Source organism: Oryctolagus cuniculus, chromosome 17, assembly GCF_051225735.1.
Source record: "Oryctolagus cuniculus isolate XC-2025 breed Fujian yellow rabbit chromosome 17, ASM5122573v1, whole genome shotgun sequence".
NCBI classification, from domain to species: Eukaryota; Metazoa; Chordata; class Mammalia; order Lagomorpha; family Leporidae; genus Oryctolagus; species Oryctolagus cuniculus.
Genome location: NC_142883.1, coordinates 32,126,894 through 32,140,671, shown reverse-complemented (window position 1 = coordinate 32,140,671; position 13,778 = coordinate 32,126,894). Strand labels below are relative to the sequence as shown.

The window sequence follows — 13,778 nt, the reverse complement described above, 5'->3', positions numbered from 1 at the left end:
ATTTAGCATAACATGGTGATCTCATCAGGGGCACACCAGATGCTATCATCCATAAACAGCCATTTATTCAACTCAAGCAGGCCCCACATGCCACAGGTAAGCTGGAAAAGAGAGATCGAATTGTTCAGTCCTGCAGGAGTGGAGGTTGAACAGAAAAGCAACACAACCCTTACTCATAACTTCCAATTGCTGCAAGTTTTCTTTTTTTTTAAAAAGCAGGTTAAACAGGTTTTCCATTGGAAAGGTGTGGAACAGACCCAGAATGGGACGGTGATGAAATTTTCTTTTTTACAGAATTGTCTTCCTCTTGCTTTTCCCCAAACTCTTTCTTATCACAAACCATCTTGCCCCCACCACACGATTCAGCATTTGTTGCTGCTTCTGTTTCCCACCTGTGGAGAAACATGTAAGGTACAAATTAGGCTGACTCAACTGCATAAAGGCACACTTTTCCCAAATGAGCAAAAATATCCCCACTTAAAAATGTATATAAAATATTTATGAAATTAGGAGGGGGGAGATTCCGAAGTTATTGTAGGAGCTGGCAAAACGTAGTGCCAAGTGTATGTGAGAGCACCTCTGATGGTTTTCTTTGCTATTGCCATTTAAAATATGCAGACATGTTCTTGCTGTCTCCCTGGAAAGCCCCCTGCTCCCCACTGCCAGCCCCAGCTGCATAGCACACAAGAACCCACATATATATGCACGCACACTCTGACCAGGGAATCCAGCAAAACACGGGGCTGTTCTTTACAGGCCAAGGAGTTTGTTGTTTTAGTCTGTTGTTTTCATTTCTGTGCACCTGCACCCCTTGCCTAGGACCCCCTCCATATTGCCCCTGCCTCAGCCAACAACACGGGGATGTGTGTTTCTGAATAAGTCCCACATTATGCGCTTTGGCTTCCTCAGGAATTTGGTAGGAAAACTCTGGATCCCAGTGAGTTGGGCTTAATTGCATCCTTCAGGTCCTGGGCATGTTTCACCTGCCTTGGGTTTGTTCTTTGGGGCTCCACATCAGTTTCCTCCTTTCCTCTCTCTTCCCAGGAACTGCATGCATGATGAGATTAAGATCTCTACCCTCAGCAGAGGCTGAGCAGTGAGCTGGGTATGTGGGTGTTTAGGATGGCCTGGGCTGCCCAACATTCTGGTGGCTACAGGGAGAGCTCCAGGCTCCAGGCTGATGAAAGACTGAGTATTTGATATTGATCTGCTGTGGGAATCCTCTTTGCAAAAGCCAAGTAACCTCTTTGATATGGTATGAATGATCAAGAGCAGCAGGAGGGATGTTGACATCTACATCTTGGGCTTTGAAGAGATGACTGTGCTTGGTGCAATTCAGGGCAAAGATCTCTCACATTCAATTTCCATTTGGTGAATTCTCTAAATCATGGCAGAGATGGCATTGCAGAGGCAAAGCAATGGCTTCTCTCTGGTGGGAGCAAGCCAATTTGGACCCAAATAAGATCCATGGGAAAATCATCCCCAGGTCATTTTGCCTTCTACAAAGGTGGCCTTACTTTCTTCATCAGAGAGAGGTGTGCACGTTAAGGAATCAATGGTGTCTGGTTGGAATATGAAGAATGAATTGACAAAATGAATCTGGGCTCTGACCTCATCCATAGGCACCCAGGGTAGACATGCCCTTAAAAGTATCTCTGAGAGGTGGTGGTCCTGCTTCTGATGAAACATGGGCAACTTACTGCTTGAGCTTTATTCTTAGACAACTGCAATCATTTTGAATTTTTAAATTGACCTTCTTACCAGATTCTTCGTTTGGTCACTCTACTACTTATCTGTGGCTGCATAACAAAATTACTTCCCAAATGTTGCAGCTTCCTTCAAAACACCGAATATTTATTATCTCACTCAAATATTGAGTTTTATGGATCAAGAACTCAAGAGTAGTTTAGTGGGATGGTTTTGGCTTACAGGATCTTAAGAAGTTGAGTCAAGGTGTCAGCCAGGGTTTCAATCATCTGAGGATTGACTGGGGATGATCTGCTTCCACAACGGCTCACCCACATGACTGTATGCAGAAGATCCCAGTTCATTGCTGGTTGTTGACAAGAGGACTCAGTTACTTACCTGGTAGGCCTCTCCATGGCACTGCCCATGTATCCTCATGATACAGCAACTGGCTTCCTGCAGAGAAAGTAATCCAAGAGAGAGAACCAGGAAGAAGCCATAATGCCTTTTATGACCTACTCTTAGAAGTCACACATCACCTAGTCAACCGAACTATGTCACTAAGTCCCACCCACATTCAAGGGACTGGGAATTAGGCTCCATCTTTTGATGGAGGAGTATCACAGAATTTCTGGACATATTTTCAAGTGGACAGTCACTATTCTACCAAATATTTCTACATAAAATTATCACAGCAGCTCTCCAGATATTTCACTGCAGCTCTTTTTTTTTTTTTTTAATCTATTTTTATTTATTTGAAAGTCAGAGAGAGAGAAATCTTCCATCTGCTGGTTTACTCCCCAGATGCCTGCAATGGCTGGGGATAGACCAGGGTGAAGCCAGGAGCCAGTAGCCAGAAACTTCATCAGATTCTCTCATGTGGGTGAAGGGGCACAAGCACTTGGGCTGTCCTCCACTGCCCTCCCAGGCACATTATCAGGGAGCTGGATCGGAAGTGGAGCAGCCAGGTCATGAACTGCTGGCACCCATATGGAATACACTACAATGCTGGCTCCTGCAGGTCTATTTTAAAGTGACTGGCGAAATATCCTCAGTTTCTTTGATTCCTCTGGTACCCGTACAGGAAACTATGAAATTAAAACATGGTACTCTGGATTGAACCTAGGACTCAAGCTATGAATACAGAATGTTATGCAATTGTTAGAGCTTGTTAACCTAAGCTAAACATAGTACCTGGCATACAATAGGTATTCAATTAATGTTTGCTATTGAAAGAATAAATAGATAAATGGACTTATTTTTATTAAAATACCTAAAGGCCACTTTAGTGTATATTAATATTATGAGAGAGAGAGAGAGAGAGAGAGATTGCTCCCATCCACTGGCTTACTCCTTAAATACACACAACGGATAGGGCTGGGCAAGGCTGAAGCCAGGAGCTGGAAACACAATCCAGGTCTCCTACAAGGTTGGTAGAGACTCAATATTTGAGCCATCATATGTTGCTTCCCAGGGTCCATATTAACAGGAAACTGGAATTGACAGTGGCCATGTCTTGAACCCAGGTATTTTGATATGGTATGTGGACATCCTAACCATCATCTTAACTGTTAGGCCAAATGCCATCATATAGATGTAAAAGCAGCTTCTTATACTGTTACTTAATTTGAGCTTGATTGGCTGGCGCTGTGGCTTACTTGGCTAATCCTCTGCCTGCGGCACCAGCACCCCGGGGTTCTAGTCCCAGTCGGGGCTCCAGATTCAGTCCCGGTTGCTCCTCTTCCAGTCCAGCTCTCTGCTGTGACCCGGGAGTGCAGTGGAGGATGGCCCAAATGCTTGGGCCCCTGCACCCACATGGGAGACCAGGAGGAAGCACCTGGCTCCTGGCTTGGGATCAGCATGGTGCACTGGCTGCAGCGGCTATTTGGGGGGTGAACCAACAGAAGGAAGACTTTTCTCTGTCTCTCTCTTTCTCTCTCACTATGTATAACTTTACCTTTCAAGTAAATTAAAAAAAAATTGAGCTTGATAAGTAAAATGGGTAAATCAACCTTTTTTTCCAATCCTTTGTCTAGCCAAGATTCTCCCATTTTGTTCTTGTTTTTTTTTTTATATATATATACAAATATAGAACTTTTCTCTCTATAATCTCTACTAGATGACATCTGTCTATCAAGATCACCCTGAATCATGATTCCATCATGTAGCATAAGCTTTCTCTTTTAGATTTATGTAGTCCAAAAACAGAACCTTAACATTGTCTACTCAAGCAATAGATTAAATATTGCTTCTTCCAGCTACCCAGTTATTTCAGCTATAGATGTTTGCTCTGCCATCAGAGCTTCTAATTTCCTGCCCCTCCCTCTCACTGGGCTCTGCATGCAATCAGAACTCTAAAAATGACAAACTTCCCATAACTAACTTGTTCTAACTGCACTGAAATCCAAACCATCCTCAACAGATGTAACTCTCTGTGTCTCTCAGTGCGGACCTTAGAAAGGGAGATTCCATGCCTCCCACAGTTACCCATTTCCAGAGCCCAACATCTGGAGTGTATGGAGAAATGAGTGGGGAGGATGATGTATTGGCAGAATAATGGAGGTGGAGAGCATTTGTTCTTGGCCTTTACAGCAGGAACCAAATGCTTTTTTGGGATAAGACGGTGGAAGGAGAAGTGGGAGTGGGGAGGATGGGTCACAACCAGAACCTTCATATCCAGTGGAGGTGATCATTTTGAAAGCCAATGGAGAGAGTAAAGAGGGAACAGGTCCCATACGGATGTTGGTGCCTGGGGCCAGTTAAGAGAGTTTATTTGGGTGAACTCAGGGACATAAGGTGAGGGATCTGTGGGTTTTTTTGTTTGTTTTGTTCTGCTTTTTCTCAAATCAGACATGACCAAATTCTGGGCCTAGTTCATTTTCATCTTGATCCACTTTGTTATTGTTTTAAATTATGGGAATAATATGTGCTTTTAAAAAAAGGGTCACCTAATTCGGAATTGTGTAGAAATGTTAATAATCTCTCCTTCCCTTTCTTAGTCCAAGTTCTGAAGTTAACCACTTACGGTTCTTTCCATGTTTATTTCTATGTATATACAAGTGTGCCCAAAAAAGTTTATGGAAAAATGGAATTAAAAAAATATTCCTATTTTGGTATGTTAAACAATTCATGCATAACTTTTCTCATAATATGCATTTTCTATGAACTCATTGAAGACCTCTAGTACTATAGAGTTGTTCAAGTCTTCCTCTACTGGTGGGCATTAAGGTTGTTTCCAGTTAGCTTTGTCAGTGACCCTGCAATCAACATGTTGTACAAATATCTTTATCTACTATCTTATCTGCTTTTATCTCGTTTGAAGAGATTTCCCTAAGTGAGATTTTGGTTTTGTTCAGGAGCATGTTTTACATTCTTTTATGCTGGTTAATGGTACAATAAACAATGTAATGTCTTCTCTTAAATCAACCCTTTAAGCCATTATTCCATTTTGTTCATGCAGTGGCTAATTTCCCAAAGTGAAAATTTGGCTAAGGTAAAATATAGGGAAATGCATCTGTTTATTGTTTGGGTGGGGATGTGGAAGAGGTTAATTTATAGGGACCCAGTTTGAGATTGGGTATACGTGTGTCTGTGTGAGTTTTAAATCACTCAGGGGCCAGCGCTGTGGCATAGTGGGTGAAGCTGCCGCCTGCAGTGTTGGCATCCCATGTGGGTGCCAATTTGAGTCCCGGCTGCTCCACTTCTGATCCAGCTCTCTGCTGTGTCCTGGGAAAGCAGTAGAAGATGCTGAATCCATGTGGGAGACCCGGAGGAGGCTCCTGACTCCTGGCTTTGGATCATCACAGTTCCGGCCATTGTGGCCAACTGGAGAGTGAACCAGTGGGTGGAAGACTTCTCTCTGCCTCTGCCTCTTCTTCTATGTAACTCTGCCTTTCAAATAAATAAATAAATCTTTTAAAAAAAATTACTCAGTTGAGATGCAAGGACTAGCCATAACTAATTATCACATCATGTTAAATGAAATAAATGGATTTCAATACTGAAGTGTGGTACAGTAGAGAGCATAGGTTTTAAAGTCAGAAGACCTCGGTCTGGATTTCCTGGTTTCTGTACCTACAGGCTAAATTTTCTTAGAAATGATAAACTCACAAGAAAAATAAGCATGATTGTAGTGTCTACCTTACAGTTTTTGTGTTTTGATTTTAGATTTATTTGTTTATTTGAAAGGCAGAGTTAGAAAGAGGAAGAGACAGAGAGTGATCTTCCATCTGCTGGTTCACTCCCAAATGGCTGCAATGGCAGGGCCCAAGCCATGGGCTAACATTCACTGGTTTCCCAGGGGCACTAGCAGGGAGCTGGATTGGAAGCGGAGCAGCTCAGACACGAATGGTCCTCTATATGGGATGCTGCTGTCTCAGGCGGTGGTTTAATCCACTACACCACAATGCTGGCCCTCTTACCTTATAGCTTATTAAATATTAAAGCTTTCCACATGTGTTTTAAACTTATTTAATGTGTACAAAACACTTTACAAGAAAATGCTATTCTTTTTAAACAAGGAAACAGGTACATTAAGTCAGAAAGAAGCCACCAAGTCTTGAAGGGGTCTTCCAGAAACACAGGAGTGCAAATTCCAGTGACCCTCTGGGACTTCAGAGGTACTGGTTAGATTGAGTGGAAGGAACCAGAGGCTTAGATCATAATGTATTTCTGGAGAAAGCATTTGGCCTAGTAGTTAAGATGCTTCTTTGGACACCCGGGTATTAGAGCTCCTTGGTTTGAGTCCTGGCTCTAGTCCTGATTTCAGATTCCTGCTAATTCACACCATGGGAAGCAATAGGTAATGGCCTTAGTACTTGGGTCCCTGCCACCCACATGCGAGACGTGGATTGAATTCCTGGCTGTTGGCTTTGGCCTGGCCTGGTCCTGACTATTGTAGGTGTTTGGGGAATGAACCAGCAGTTGGGATCTCTGTCTGTCTGTCTCTCCTTCTCAAATAAAATAAATAAATAGTTTTAAAACACGTGTTTCCAAACAGCCACACACAAAAAGCCTGCCTAAGGATTTTCTGCATGTGGGGACTCCCATGCTACCTGGTTGACCAGAATTGCTTTCTTTTGGAGAACTGTAGGTCTTGGTAATGGGGCCAAAGATCACAAAAGATTATTTCAGATAGAGGCTCTTTGTCTTGTGATGTGGAGCCCTTTGATACTTTTTTAAAGATTAATTTTATTTATCTGAAAAGGCACAGTTACCGAGAGAGAGGAATAGAGAGACACAGAGGGAGATCTTCTATCTGCTGGTTCACTCCCCAAATAGCCACAATGGCTAGGGCTGGGCCACACAAAAGTCAGAAGCTGGGAGCTTCTTCCTAGTCTCCCTCACGGGTGCAGGAGCCCAAGGATTTGGATCATCTTCTGCTGCTTTTCTTAGGCACATCAGCAGGGAGCTGGCCCTGCCCTTTGCTACCTTTTAGGTGAGTTCTGTCAGTAAAACAATCAACTCATTTGGTGTGCCCTAGGTTGTCCTGGATTGAAAACTGAAGGCCCAGCATTCTCAATTGTAGGCACTGGCTAGTTGGCCATCTTATGTCTTGAGTTTCATACTGAATGGCTAAAACTTGAAGAAAATGTCAAGACTATGAAAGTTACTCTCCAAACCTCACCTCTCTGGGGACTATTCTTGATTCTTTTACTTTGCTTTTGTGGAATATTAATATTCTGAGAGCTGGAAGGAGGTATTTTTCCGTTAAAATTGGATAATAGCTGCTTTACACAATTAAAGGAATAAATTTAAGATGATAGATAGATTTTTTTTCAATTTCTAGCCCTCCATCCATAATATGACTTACAGCTTAGCTCCTACCACTTTCCTACAACGTTATGATTTTTAAATACATGATAAAATCATATGTTAAATTATAATTTCAGAGTCAGAATGCCAGGAAGGATGTCTGTATTCCATGTTGGAGTGCCTTAGTGTGATCCTGCTTCTGGCTCCTAATTTCAGCTTCTGACTAATGTGGTCCCTGGGAGGCAGCAGGTGATGGCTCAAATGAGTGCATCTCTGCTACCCATGTGGGAGACCTGAATTGAATTCCCAATTCCTGACTCTGGCCTGGCCCTACCCCAGCTGTTACAGGCACTTAGGGAATGAACCAGTGGATGGAAGTTTGTGTTCCCTCTCTTCCCCTCACTCTGTCTTTGCCTCTCTCAAGTAAATACATAAAATTTCTAAAAAGAGTCACATTTTCACATATGGATATCATGGTATACCACAGAGGGTTGGTTGTAACTTCCAATGGGCTTTATATTATGCAGTAGACTTTAGGGCCATTTAAAGGTGAATTACCTTGAAATAATGTTAAACAGAGAACTTTCAACAGGTTACAAGAAAGGAGGCTTATATGTCCTGGTTTTTCCAAGCAGTCCCTGGTAAGCTCATGTTTCAGGGGCTTATCCAGTTATTGACTAGTCCACTATCAAAAGTGTTCCCTTTTGGATGATGAATTATTCTTCTGCCATAATTGTATTGATCTATTCTCTGTTTGTATACCAAAATATTTGAGACTGGGTAATATATAACAAAAAGAGGTTTATTTAGCATTCAGTTTTAGAGGCTCCAAGTTCAAAAAAACATGGTGCTGATTCTGGTAAGGGCTCACCCTGGCCGTATCACATCCTGGCAGGTGGCATCACAGTGGAAATGCATGTGAGAAAGAAGCCAGGGATCTGGGAGGGGCCAGGATTCCATTTTTTTTAATAACCTCCCTCTTACAAGTACTAACCAGGATCCCATGTCAACTATATAAATTCCTTCCAAGGGTAGCACCCAATGAACCAAACACCGCTCATGAGGCCCCTCCTCAAAGGTTCCACATTACCTCTCAACATGACTACACTGGGGATCAAGCTTCCAGTCCAGGAACCCTTGGGGACTGCCTCAAATAGTATCCAAACCATAGCACTAGTTATGGGGGACCTGATAGGGCAGGCTAATTTTTGGTTTTGGCTAGCATTTGCTGGGTGTGTGCCAGACCTTAGTTTGATCACTCTCTTTTCCACATTTTCCAGCTCCTGGATCAGCCTTTCCTCTAACGCCCACTCCCTTAGCTCCTTCTGAAGCTGTTCATTCATTTGCTCTAAGATCGCCAAACAGCATTTGTGGTTCTGACATTTATGTTTGGTGACATTGAGCTGAGTGTCCAGTTGGTCTAAAAAAGTATCTGTGCATTCCTCACACAGTGGGTGATACACATCTGTCTGGCCTGACTTGATGTCAGAAAGGTCCCCAATGACCTCCAGTCTTTGGCTCAGATTCTCTATGGTACCACCATCAGATGCTTCCCTAATTGGAGCGAAGCTGTTAGCACTTTCTGTAGCCATCGTCCTGGATGATGGGATGAATCTCCCAGAGACACCAACCTGGAGAGTTTCAATAAGTGGTTCCTCTCCTGAGTTAGCCTCTTCGTCTTAGGTAAGCTCCTGGAGGGTGACGTGGTCCAGGATCTTGGAGCTCCCTTCCAGTTTGAGAGACTGGCTGCAGGGCTGGCAAACACAGCTCACCTGCATGGTGCTGCTGGATGTCTTAGACTCCTCAGAGCCCAGAGCCGGCCACCCTGGTTAAATCTACTGCAAGGAGGAACTATAGCCTCAATTGGCCCTGCACAATGTTTTCCAGAATTCCCATCACCCTTTAGCTACTTCCCGGACCATCAGTGGATGAGAAGCAACAACCTGGTTTGCTCACTTTCAATATATTTTTCTCATTTAATACTTAAAACCATAAGTAGGTGCTGTTACATACAAAGAAACCAAGTCCTAGAAAGGTTGAGTAACTTGCCCATGTCCAAAAGGCTCTGAAGTGGCAGAGTCAAGAGTAGAACCTTCATCTGGCAAACCCCAGAGCCTGTGTACTGAGCCAATGTGTCCTAGCCTTCATCCCTCTGTGTTAGCAAGTGGTCTGAGATGTTGGACTGGAGACGCTGCTGAAAATCCTCAAGAATTCCAAGGAAGCAAATGTAACCTCAAGGGGACAGTGGAGCTTCCTTCTGGGGAAGCTGTGTTCTTTGGGTTGAGAAAATGAGGTGTTTGTACTCGTCGGAGTATTTGAGATGATCCCGAGGGACGCCCTGTCTGTCCCTCCTCGCGAGCTGCCTGTTTACAGCATGTTGAGCCTTTTTTTCCCCTCCCCAATTAAAGTATAATGAATCTGCTAAGACTTCGTCCCACCCAGTCCTGCGAGTTGGATGTTTTGGGGTAGACAAAATGAAGAAGTTGAGTCCAGGAGCCTGCCCTGGGGTGAGGAGAGAAAAGAACAGATCTGTATGCGACCAAGCAGCCGCAGCTCTCCCTGTGCTGTGGCCTGTTCTGTGGGCCAAAGGAGCCTTGGAACTGCTTAGACCTGCCTCTGTGCCTTTAGCTGTCCGGGTAAAAACATCACCTCTCTGGAGGCCTGTGCTGGAGCACAAACCCACGTATTGTCTGGCCCCTGGCAGGCTGGTCTGTGGAGGGGACACTCTAAGAGCTCTATTTTAATCTTTTGGAGCCGGGCCAGGGTAGGAATTCAGCTGCCAGCACCAGGCTCCCCACCCCCACGCTCTCACCCTACCCCCACACCCCTGCTCCTGGTTTCATTCGCTCTGACCTCCCATCATGAGAGGTGCTGGTGTTCTTTCTTTCTCCCTTTCTCTGTTTTAAACGACCAGGGCTCTTTCATGGATTTGACCTCCCAAAGTGAGGCAGACCAGGGCTCCTCAGTGGGCCACTCTGGGCTCAGAGCTGGCTTGAGGCCAACCCTTGAATCCTGATATTTACCTCCAGATGTGTGTGCCTCTGTGCCTGTGTGGACGTATGTGTTTGTGTTGTGAGTGTGTGGGGGGGATAGATCTGTGTGTGTTTGTGTGTGTTTTGTATTGCTGTGACTTTTCTCTCCATGTGACAAACATGTATGAGGTGGAAGAATTGAGGAGCAGATGGGAGAAGGTTAAGATAGGGGAGGTCTAAATCCCTAGACCTCCTCTTCTCTCTCTACGAGCAGTACTTCCTGTGCCCAGAGTCAGACCATTTCAATTGTCCCTCCAACTGAGCCTTCTCAGTCCTCCCCATGGCTTTTGGCTCAGTTTCTCTGGGCAGGAATGAATCTTGTAGAGAGCGCACGTGGTAGAATGGGCATTGGACTTGGACATTGGACTAGAATTCCACTCTAAACTCTGCCACTTGCTGCTGTGTGGCATTGGGCATGCAAATTCCTTTTCCTGAAGCCTTGGTTTCCCAATATGTAAACTGTGGCTAACAATGCTACTGACTTTCAGAAAGCATAGAAAACGAAGATCAAATGGCACTCAAGAGGTGACCCGTGAATGTTAGCTCCACTCCTGCCTGCCTACCTATCCACTCCCCGGAACAAGCCTGAAGACAGCAGTTGGTCCTGGCTGCTGGCCCCAGTGAAGAAGCCCTCAGTGGGTAAGGAGGGGCTGTGTACTTCCTGAAAGGGCAAGAGGGTGCAGAGGGTGTGGACCTCTCTTTTCCACCCGGAATCTCCCATCTCCTCTCACCCCCATCCTCTGGCCTCTGCCAATGATGTGCATTTTCCCTTTTGCACCGACCTCCCAAACTGACTCATTACCTCGACAGGGTAGCAACTTCCAAAACAAAACTTTTTCAACCAAGGAAAATATAACTATGGGGGAGGAAAACAGTTGCGCGTATCAGGCCTCCTGGGACCCGAGGAAATGTACTGCATGCTTGTCAGAGAATGATGCTGTCCTGACTTCACAGGCTGCTGAGGGCTGAGGGAGAACAATGCCTGGCACTGGGTTCCAGTCAAGCCAAATGGCCCAAGCAAGGTCCACGCTGGAGTTCAAGTTGGCCCAAGCTTGGAAGAGTCAGATGTATGCCTAAATGTTGTGCTCAAAGCAAGCTCCACTGTGGGCAGATAACCATCCACATAAAGAGGGGCCCTCCCTGCGTATTCCATGCCAGTCTCTCATCTTCCCTTCCACCCCAAAGGAGATGCCATTGCAGCTTGCTGCCTGGCAAGAGGCCTGCCTGCTTCATGCCTGGGTTCTGGGGAATGGCTAATGGAGCACATTCCACACTTAATAATAGTGCCCCCTGGAGTTGTGCAATGCCTTGACCCTTTCCAGGACACTCCAGGGAAGCGATCTTAGAGGCAAGATCTAAGAGAACAGCTGGTGGGTGGTGCTGGTGCCAAGTTGGATGATGGGGAAGGTCCAAGGGATATTCCAAACCACATCCACTCTGATTCCACAGTGGCCCGAACAGCCAAGGATCGGGGGACTGAATAGGTGAAATTGTTTTCTGAGAAAGGCTGGGATCAGGTGAGGCCAAAGACAGATTTTAATCTTTCCACCATGAAGTATTCTTTTGGGAGGGGCAGGGGACTAGTGGGAAGTGATGCTGAACACAGATTTCTCCCTGTTTTTCTCTACAATAGACTCAGTATCACCTCTTTCTTGTCTTCTACAACCTATATGCCCCACAAAGAACCACACAGCACCAAACGTTATCAACTGAGTAGAAGTGTTTTGAGAATTCCCTATGTATCCCCGATAGGCATTCAACATGCATATTTTAAATTCATGAAGTGTAAAAGCCGGAAAAGAGCTTACACATTCTGTGGATGTCCTCATGTGTAGGTTTGAAGAGAAGTGTCTTGTTTGCAGTCAGAATACCTAAGCCTAAGCTATAGTCCAGGCCTAGTGAAAAAGGGTCTGAGTGCTTCGCTGTCTGCGTGGCTTCCTTTGTGACCATTGTCCGTGAGGCTGTGAGTGTCCCCTGCATTTCTGTCTTTGAAGGCTCTGTTTCAGAGAGAGAGAGCATCTTTTCTCAACGACACATGGCATGCTGGAAAGTCAGCAGTCTTGGACCCTCGTTTTCAGTTTGCTGAGCCCCACCCTCTTTATTTGTAAAACAGAGATAAAAGTTCTGGTCCTGATCACCTCACAGGGCTGTTTGTCAAGCTCAAATAGGATTGTGCTTGTGAAAGTGTTTTACAGTCACTTAGGAGATTGCAGTTATCACAGCTTGATGAGGAAAATAGTATGTGCAGAAGTGACCTAACTGGACACTGAGGCAAGACCTTTGCAGATTTTCTGCATACTCAGAGGGTGCAGCTGGGATGGGCAATGCTCATGTCAATCCCCGAGGTTCCCAATTGCTGGGTGAGATGTTGTAACACTCAGACAACTGCTGGATGTGTGGACATGCACCTGCACCATAAGAAAGGGCACGTTTCTTCCCCAGGCCCCTTGATTCCTTCTTGGGATAGATCCCAAGGAATTCTGGAGCTAGTGTGTGTGGTGGGTGCTGGAACTTTTTGCAAGTGCTGAAGAAACACTTTCAAAATATCCCAAGGAGACAAACTGAGCTTCACCTGAGGCATCTGAGGGAGCGCCAGGCTGGCAGGCAAGCCAGAAGAACTTTCAAGTCCATTCTTTATGGAGAAATTGATCAATTCTAAGTGACCTATCTACCACGTCTGGTGGCCATCAGCATATCACTCATTTAACAAGTATTTATGCCTAGAGCTGTGAAATAGGCTGGGGTGATGATGACCAACAGAATAGGCAGTTGCTTTTGACATACAGCATCTGACCTATTCTAATGTATACCTGGTACCCCACTTCCTCTAGTCAGTATCTAACAACAGTCTCTGGCAAAATAATTCAATGCATGCTAGGACAGGCCTCTACAAGGAGTGTTATGCAGAAGTGAGAATGTCCTATGCTACCTGAGGAGGACATGCATTTTCACAGTCAGAAACTTGTTGCAAAGATCAACTTACTTGGCATTATGATAATGCTGGGCAAGAGCATTTCTGTGGAAGTTTGTTTTTCTCCTGCTTAGTAGTCACTCTAAACTGATAAGAACCTCTTGGTTTAAAGTTGCCTAATTCCCTAAGATGATTTGTTTTCACTATGGATAAAAAATTATTTCTTGTTGGCAGATGGAAATACTGTGTATTGTTTGGATTCCTTATTCAAAGAGCTACACATCCAATAGAGGCATTATTCCTATTTAGCAGGTAGAATGTGAAAGACCTCCTCTCACCCTCTGCCCCATTCTGTCCCTCCCCTAAGACCTTCCCAAGAGGACACGGGATATTAA

The 13,778-nt window shown here is 44.8% G+C and overlaps 1 pseudogene; it reads right to left on the bottom strand.

The window, feature by feature from the left end:
* Nucleotides 1–220: 220 nt before the first annotated feature.
* LOC103351621 (beclin-1 pseudogene) lies at nucleotides 221–12,422 on the bottom strand (annotated as a pseudogene).
* Nucleotides 12,423–13,778: the final 1,356 nt, after the last annotated feature.